The sequence below is a fragment of the Gopherus evgoodei genome, chromosome 15, assembly GCF_007399415.2.
Source record: "Gopherus evgoodei ecotype Sinaloan lineage chromosome 15, rGopEvg1_v1.p, whole genome shotgun sequence".
Classification (NCBI taxonomy): domain Eukaryota; kingdom Metazoa; phylum Chordata; order Testudines; family Testudinidae; genus Gopherus; species Gopherus evgoodei.
Genome location: NC_044336.1, coordinates 1042335 through 1051342, shown reverse-complemented (window position 1 = coordinate 1051342; position 9008 = coordinate 1042335). Strand labels below are relative to the sequence as shown.

Sequence of the window (9008 nt, the reverse complement as noted above, 5' to 3'; positions counted from 1 at the left end):
CAGCCCTCACAGTTCACAAGTGAGTGACGATAGCCCTCTGGAAGCTTGTCGGGAATCAATTTGGAGTGGGCAGATCTACTGTGGGGGCTGCTGTGATCCAAGTAGCCAAAGCGATCTTTGACCTGCTGCTATCAAGGGTAGTGACTCTGGGAAATGTGCAGGCCATAGTGGATGGCTTTGCTGCAATGGGATTCCCTAACTGTGGTGGGGTGGTAGACAGAATGCATATCCCTATCTTGGGACCAGTGCACCAAGGCAGCAAGTACATAAACCGAAAGGCGTACTTTTCAATGGTGCTGTAAGCACTGGTGGATCACAAGAGACGTGTCATCAACATCAATGTAGGATGGCTAGGAAAGGTACATGATGCTCTCATCTTCAGGAACTCTGGTCTGTGTCAATGGCTGCAGCAAGGGACTTACTTTCCAGACCAGAAAATAACTGTTGGGGATGTTGAAATGCCTATAGTTATCCTTGGGGACCCAGCCTACCCATTAATGCCATGGCTCATGAAGCCATACACAGGCTGCCTGGACAGTAGTCAGGAGCTGTTCAACTATGGGCTGAGCAAGTGCAGAATGGTGGCAGAATGTGCCTTTGGACGTTTAAAAGCGCACTGGTGCAGTTTACTGACTCGGTTAGACCTCAGAGAAATCAATATTCCCATTGTTATTAGTGCTTGCTGTGTGCTCCACCATCTCTGTGAAAGTAAGGGGTGGGAGGTTTAGGCAAATCACCTGGTCACTGATTATGTGCAGCCAGACACCAGGGTGATTAGAAGAGCATAGCAGTGCGCATGAGAGAACCTTTGAAAACCCATTTCATGACTGGTCAGGGGGCTACGATGTGAAAGTTCTGTTTGTTTCTCCTTGATAAAAACCTGACCCTTTGGTTCACTCTACTTCCCTGTAAATAAACCGCCCTCCCCTCCCCTCCCCTCCCCTCCATTGATCACCGCTTGCAGAGGCAACAAAATCACTGTTTTTCAAAATTCATGCATTCTTTATTACTTTGTCACACAAATGGGGAGATAACTGCCAAGGTAGCCCAGAAGGGGTGGGGGTGGAGGGAAGCAATGGGTTGGATTGGTGGAGGAGAGGAGGAGGGAAGGACAAGGCCACACTGCATTTCAAAACTTATTGAATGCCAGCTTTCTGTTGCTTGGGCAATCCTCTGGGGTGGAGTGGTTTTGTCCAGTATCACACACAGAGGACTCCATTTTTAAGAGCATATCACTTCACCCTCGCTGCCATGGCCTTGCAAACACTGACCAGTAGAGCTGAGAATGGGGAAATTCAGAGACCCCCCCGACCATGTTCTTGGGCATCTGGGTAAGAAGGCCATGGAAGTTGAGGAGGAGGGCAGCTCGTCACACAGTGACTGCAGCATAGAATATCAGGGTTGGAAGGTTCCTCAGGAAGTTATCTAGTCCAAGCCCCTGCTTTGCAGGACCAATCCTCAGACAGATTTTTGCTCCTGATCCCTAACTGGCCCCCTCAAGGATTGAGCTCACAACCCTGGGTTTAGCAGGCCCATGCTCAAACCACTGAGTTATCCCTCCCACAGCAGCGGTCTGTGTGCTTCCTGCTGTCTGTCCTGCTCAACAATACACCAGAGAATGAGTTTGATCCTCGAGTAGCCTGAGCTTCCTGCCTCCTTTCATCACGCTGATGCCATATCTCCTCTCGCTGGTCCCTTCTGTCCTCTCGCTCATCCCTCCTGTCCTCGCGTTAATTTTGTGCTTTTCTGCATTCTGACATTGTCTGCCTCCACACATTCTGTTGGGCTCTTTCAATGTGGGAGGACTGCATGAGCTCAGAGAACATGTCATTGTGAGTGCGTTTTTTTCGCCTTCCAATCTAATCTAGCCTCTGGGATGGAGATGATACAGTGAGCATTGAAATATTTGCAGCTGTGGAAAGAAAAAAAGGGGGAGTGGTATTTTAAAAGACATTTTAGAGAACAATGGGCACACGTTTCCACAGTGAACCAAGCTGTTAACATTACATAGCATGTGTGCTTTCTTTACAAGGTCACATTTTGATTCTTATATTGAGGGCCTGCCAGTTTGGTGTGAAAGATCACACACGCAGAGCTGGCAGGCAACAGAATTCGGCTTGCAGGCAGCTATGGTAAGCCACAGTCTTTTGGCTTCTTTAACCTTCGTAACATGAGGGAATGGTTTCAAACAGCAGCGCCCTCATGTCCCATACCAAGCACCCGTTGAGTTGGAATTTAAAATGGGTTGGCCATTTAAAAGGAGGGGCTGCGGTTTTCAGGTTAATGCGCAGCTCAAACCTAACTAAAGACCTCCACCCCACCCTATTCTCTGGGATGATTGCTTCACCCCTCCCCCCACCGCGTGGCGCACAGAGGGGATGATTTCTTTTCAGCCACAGGCAAACAGCCCAGCAGGAACAGCCACCTTTGAATGTCCCCTTAATAAAATTGACCTATTTCAACCAGGTGACCATGAATGATATCACTCTCCTGAGGATGACACAGAGAGATAAAGAATGGGTGTTGCTTGAATGCCAGCAAACACCAGAACCATATGCTGCCATGCTTTGTTATGCAATGATTCCAGACTACGTGCTACTGGCCTGGCATGATAATGGAGGATGGAATAAGGCTGCCCTCTCCAGAAACCTTTTGCAAAGGCTTTGGGAGTACATCCAGGAGAGTTTCACTGAGATGTCCCTGGAGGATTTCCGCTCCATCCCCTTACACGTTACCAGACTTTTCCAGTAGCTGCACTGGCCGTGAATGTATCCCAAGTCTTCAGGTCAAATTAATCATTAAACATGCTTGCTTTTAAACCATGTACAATATTTACAAAAGTACACTCACCAGAGGTGCCTTCACTTCCTTCAAGGTCTGTGAGCCCACCTGCGTGGGTTGGGAGAGTACTAGGTCCAGAGTGATAACAGTTCCTGGCTGCCGGGGAAAACGTTTTCTCCACATCCTTGCTGCGCGCTAACTTCAACGTCCTCCTCCTCCTCCTCTTCCCCTAAATCCGCATCCCTGTTGCATGAGAGTCCATTGATGGAGTCAAAGCACGGGGTAGGGTAGTTCTAGGGGCACCGCCTAGAATAGTATGCAGCTCATCATAGAAGCGGCATATCGGAGACTTTGCCCCAGAGCGGCCGTTTGCCTGGTTTTTTGGTAGGCTTGCCTCAGCTCCTTAAGTTTCACTGCTACAGGTCCCTGTTATGGCCTCTGTCCTTCATGCCCTTTGAGATTTTTTCAAATATTCCGGTACCTCCCGTTTGGTCCATGCTGGAGCTCTTTTGCGATTCTAGGACTTCATGGTAACCTGTGCTGATCAGCTCTCCACACAGGGCAAACAGGACATGAAATTCAAAAGTTCATGGGGCTTTTCCTGTCTACCTGGCCAGTGCATTGGAGTTGAGAGTGCTGTCCAGAGCAGTCACAATCCAGCACTCTGGGATAGCTCACGGAGGCCAATACCGTCTAATTGCGTCCATACTACCCCAAATTCGACCCAGCAAGGTCAATTTCAGCACTAATCCCCTCGTCGATCTAACGCTGCTAAATTCGACCTAAACTTGTAGTGTAAACCAAGACTCAGTGCAGAGCACCCACATATAGCCCTGAGACCAAGGGAGCTGAGAATGGGGAAGTTAAATCGGGGGGAGGGGGCAAGTGGGGCAATTTGCCCCAGGCCCTGGGCCCCGCAGGGGCCCCATGAGCCGTGGCCCGGCGACGGTCTGGGTCTTTGGCAGCGGGGGCCCTTCAGTGCTGTCGAAGACACGGAGCGACTGAAGGGCCCCCTGCCACCAAAATGCTGCCAAAGACCCAGACCACCGCCGGGTGAGTACAAGCGCTGCAGCTCCCCTGCTTTGCCCCAGGCCCCCTGAATCCTCTGGGCGGCCGAGTTAAATACATGGCCCAAACAGAGTTAAGAGCTGGGCAGCTGAGAACGAGGACACATGGTGCAGTGCACAGCGATAAGAAATGGGGTGGTGAGAATGAGGAAACTTGATCCACGGCACAGACATTCAGCACTGACACCAGGTGAGATGAAGTGGGGGGTTCTCTTGGTTTTTTATTGGTTTTTTCAATGGTTTTCAAGCAGAAGGGGTGGGACTCAGTTTCCCTGGGTGTTACTGGTTTAACGGAGTGATGGGAGAGGGAGTTTGTTGTTACAGAGGACCAGCAACAGAACTTAGGACCACAGCCAATGGCCTGGGGAATGGCTACCCCAGCAAATGGTGTCATGGCGGCCCAGCTCGGGAGTCACAACCAGTTCTGGCCAGTGGAAGGACAATGGGCTGCAACGAGAGGACCCCAGTGACCTAATCAGTCAGTTCCAGCCAGGTGACCCTGTTTACCTGGATAGAAGACAATGGACAGAGGCAGGGCTTGGGAGAGGTGATATCAGATGCCCAGCTGGAAAGCAAGGGGGCTCGGAACTGGAGAGAGAGAGCAGGCAGAGCCCACCTGGATGAAGGAGAGACTTAGATGTACTGTGCTGAGAAAGGCCAGGCCTGAGAGTTTTCTACGCTGTGTTCAGATGCTCAATAAACCCTCCTATTTTCCACTGGCTGAGAGTCACTCCGATCTAGAGAACAGGGTTCCACAAGGCAACCTAGCGATAGAGGATGTGGAAAAAGCTAATGTACTCTATAATTTTTTTGCCTCTGCCTTCACAAACAAGATCAGCTCCCAGACAACTGCATTGGGCAGCACAGTGTAGGGAGGAGGTGACCAGCCCTATGTGGAGAAAGAAGTGGTTCAGGATTATTTAGAAAAGCTGGATGGGCACAAATCCATGGGGCTGGATGCACTACGTCTGAGGGTACTAAAGGAGTTGGTGGATGTGACTACAGAGCCATTGGCCATTATCTTTGAAAACTCATGGCGATCTGGGGAGGTCCCAGATGACTGGACAAAGGCTAATGCAGTGCCCATCTTTAAAAAAGGAAAGGAGGAGGATCCAGGGAACTACAGGCCAGTCAGCCTCACCTCAGTCCCTGGAAAAATCATGGAGCAGATCCTCAAGGAATCAATTTTGAAGCACTTTGAGACGAGGAAAGTGATCAGGAACAGTCAGCATGGATTCATCAAGGGCAAGTCATGCCTAACTAACCTAATTGCCTTCTATGAGGAGAAAACTGGGTCTGTGGATGAGGGGAAAGCAGTAGACATGTTATTCCTTGACTTTAGCAAAGGTTCTGATACCGTCTCCCACAGTATTCTTGCCAGCAAGTTAAAGAAGTATGGGCTGGATGAATGGACTATAAGGTGGATAGAAAGCTGGGTAGATCATGGCGCTCAATGAGAAGCGATCAATGGCTCCATGTCTAGTTGGCAGCCAGTATCAAGCGGAGTGCCCCAAGGGTCGCTCCTGGGGCCTGTTTTGTTCAATATCTTCATTAATGATCTGGAGGATGGCGTGGACTGCATTCTCAGCAAGTTTGCAGATGACACTAAACTGGGAGGAGTGATAGATATGCTACAGGGTAGGGATAGGGTACAGAGGGACCTAGACAAATTAGAGGACTGGGTCAAAAGAAATCTGATGAGGTTCAATAAGGATAAGTGCAGAATCCTGCACTTAGGATGGAAGAATCCCATGCACTGCTACAGACTAGGGACCAAGTGGCTAGGCAGCAGTGGTGCAGAAAAGGACCTAGGGGTTACAGTGGGTGAGAAGCTAGATATGAGTCAACAGTGTGCCCTTGTTGCCAAGAAGGCTAATGGCATTTTGGACTGTATAAGTAGGGGCAGTGCCCAGCAGATGGATGGAAGTGATCATTCCCCTCTATCCCACCTCCCAGCTTCCTACCTGAGTTTTGTTCAGGGCTTTTATAGCCCTCCCAGCCTTCAGCCCAGCTGTCACTGCTTAGCTCAGCTCAGTCTATTGCAGCGAGGCAGCCCTCGTTAGGGCCCGCAGCTGGGGTCCCTGCTGGCTGCTTTGCACCTCTGCTCCAGCCTCTTTGCCCGAAAGCAGGGCATTCAAGGGATTTCACCCCTGCCCTGCCACAGGCACATACATGCAGCACTGACACCGGGGAGCTGAGAGTGGAGGAAGGCTGTGCATTACACTGACACAGAGGAGTGACACCAAGGAGCTGAGAATGGGGGAAGGCTGTGCATGACACAAACACACAGCCCTGAGACCAGCATAGCTGAGAGTGGGAGAAGGCTGTGCATGGCACAGACACTCAGCACTAACACCAGGGAGCAGAGAAGGCTGAGATAAGGCTGTGCATTGCACTGAGACCAGAAGTGGTGAGAATAATGCATGTCACAGACAAAGTAATCCATGTCACAGACAGGGGCGGCTCCAGGCACCAGCCCATCAATCCGATTTCTTTGACAAGAACGACTTTGGCCTCCGGAGGCCTGGTAAGACTGCTGGGTGACGTCTGGTGAACTTTTAGCATGCAGATAGGAACTTTTATTGTTTTAATATGTTTTCTCTGTAATGCTGCCACAGTAAGAATAAATGTGCTAGTTTATAAAGCACTACATGGTAACTTGTGGCTGCTGGTAACTACAACTGTTCATAGCCTTTGAAGAGAAAGCAAAGCCTAGAGGCTGACCGGGTTAGGCAGTCTGGCTGGCTGCAGATAGCACAGTGTAAGCAGGGAACTGTGCAGTCTGGTAAAACCCCTGGCAGGAGGGACAGAGATAAGGGTGTCTACCCAAGAGAAGAGAGAGCTGAGGAGCTGAAGATTAAGTACTCGCTGACAGATCCCAAAAAGTGGTCATCCATGGGGAATCATCTGTGAGTGGGGGTATTTCTAGCAGGGTTCTGCAGGGATCGATATCAGGCCTCACTCTATTCAACAGTTTCATCCACAATCTGGAAGAAAATATGAAATCATTGCTGACGAAATTTGCAGAGTGATAAATAATGATGACAGGGCAGGCACATAGAGCAATGTAGATCGCTTGGTAAGCTGAGTCCCCTCAAACATGTTTTAATATAGCCAAATGCAAGATCACACATCTAGGAACAAGGAATACAGGCAATATCTACAGAGTGGGGGCCTGTGTCCCGGAAAGCAGTGACTGTGAAAAGGATCTTGGAGTCATAGAGGACAAGTGACTGACAGTGAACTCCTATGATGCATTGCAGCACCATTTCCAAGTATAAATATTTCTGTTTTCGGGTGTTTGGTTTCTGACAACAAAAATGTGTCCCATGGAAACCAGACACTGTCTGTGAAAACCCAATTTTCAGTCCCCAATTTGGAGCTCAGACTAGATGATCCTAGCGGTCCCTTCTAATCCTATGAGTCTATGAATCAGTCGGAACTGCGTTTTTGTGGAAAATGTTTGGCCAGCCTTGGGGTCTAGGCCACCTGTGCCTCCCCTTCCCCCCCAACTCCCGGGGCTAAGGGTGTGCAGAGCCCTTTCTCACTGAACAGGGCCCCAGTGTGACGTATGGACTCCAGGTCCCCACCCAGCGCTGCTTCCAGCTGGTAGCTACAGTTCTCAGCTTCCTGGCTACCAGCTTTCCTCCTCTCTCTGTCCCTTTCACCCTACTGGAGCTGGTAGAGGGATGCAGCAGGTAAGCAAGGGGCATACGGTCTGTTCAAGAGGCCTCCCCCCCCCAGAATGAGAATGGCATAGAAAAGTGACTCCTTCTTCCAAGCTCCGCCCATCTAATAAGCCCCACCAATGTGAGTCACCACATTTCATACAATTTAAGGCCAGAAGAGACCATAAGGTCATCTGGACTGATCTCATGCAAGCCCAGGCCAGAGAATTCCCCTATGCAGTACTATTGAACTGGGAAGCATTTGCTGCCCATTGGCTGAGGCAGAGGGAGTGGTACACTGCTGGGTTCTCCTTCCCTGGGGCAGAATTAAGGTTGTGGGGCTGTGTTGGGTGGGAGGTTTCACCTCAACTCTGCAGTTCCAACATCTGGGTTTTGTTTTTTCCATCTAATCTTCTCTAAGTGGGGAATCTAAGGGGCACTGTAACCTAGCATGTCCCAGTTTGCCAGAGCCTGAGTTTGAGAATTAAACTCACCCATTCACAAGGAACCCAGGGCTCTAGCAAGAGACTCTGCCATAACCCCTGGAAGGGGTCTGTGCAGGATCCTTAGTTGGGCAGCATGGTGGATCTCATAGGTGTTCTGAGGGAGCATGAGGCACTGCTGTCTTCCCAGTTGGGGGCTCAGGAACAGGGCAAGGCCTAGAGCAGGATTCTCCCATTCGTGCATCTGGCTCGACTCAGGACTTTTCCCACAGCCTGATCTCAGGTAATAAGCCTCCCCCTCTGGATTCCATCTGTGGACTCAGCAGGAATGGGTGGACATCCTGGTGTCCCAAATAAAACCTCTTAAGGAGGAGGGACACTTTTCTCCGACCTACTTAGTAATTCTGCCTGCTACTAGAATAATGAGTTGTCAGTCCTCAGTTTCTGCTGGATCAGGCTTGAGAAGAATTTTTAACCTCTAGCCTAAGTTTTCAGCCTCAATATTCCTTTGGCTATTCTTATTGAATGTACACCTGTTACTTTGAACCTCACTTTCCATTTCCCCTCTGCTACCTTCTTTTTCTCTCTCACAGTCTGGTCTCTCTTCCATACCTGTCTTTTCAAAGCTAACCCCATCTCAGTATTGCCAAATCCAGTGTTTAAAAATCATAATCCCCTAAAATCATGAGATTATCTTTTTAAAGTAGTATGCGTTGGTTCCTTTCATTTGCCTTTTGGTATTTGAGTCTTCAGGGGCCACATTTTCAAGCTTTTCTCTGCAGCCTCCGGGTCTAGAAACTTACTTTCTTCCATCAGTGGGAACTGAGATTCACCCATAAACACACGATTCTGGGAGCTGGGGTATTAATAAAATACCACATATGGCAAGACTGGTGATAAAATTGTGAGAAGGGTAACACTGCTTATTCTTCTTCCTTTGAAATATTACATTGTACAAAACATAGCTTTTTTGTTTTAATGTGAAAAAGTCAGAAACAGCCACATTTCTTCACTAGAAAGGAATTGCTCAACAGTTTTCCAGTGGAATA

At 49.2% G+C, this 9008-nt stretch overlaps 1 protein-coding gene and 1 long non-coding RNA gene across 2 annotated transcripts in view; one reads left to right on the top strand and one right to left on the bottom strand.

Annotated features, from left to right (window-relative positions):
- Positions 1-9008, top strand: part of LOC115635683 (zinc finger protein 239-like) — an 811791-nt gene that overhangs the window by 581950 nt on the left and 220833 nt on the right. The window lies entirely within an intron of this gene.
- Positions 1850-3170, bottom strand: LOC115635701. Its single transcript, XR_003996659.1, has 2 exons — positions 2851-3170; positions 1850-1912 (listed from the first exon to the last, which is right to left on the bottom strand). It is a non-coding gene; the product is annotated as an uncharacterized LOC115635701 (long non-coding RNA).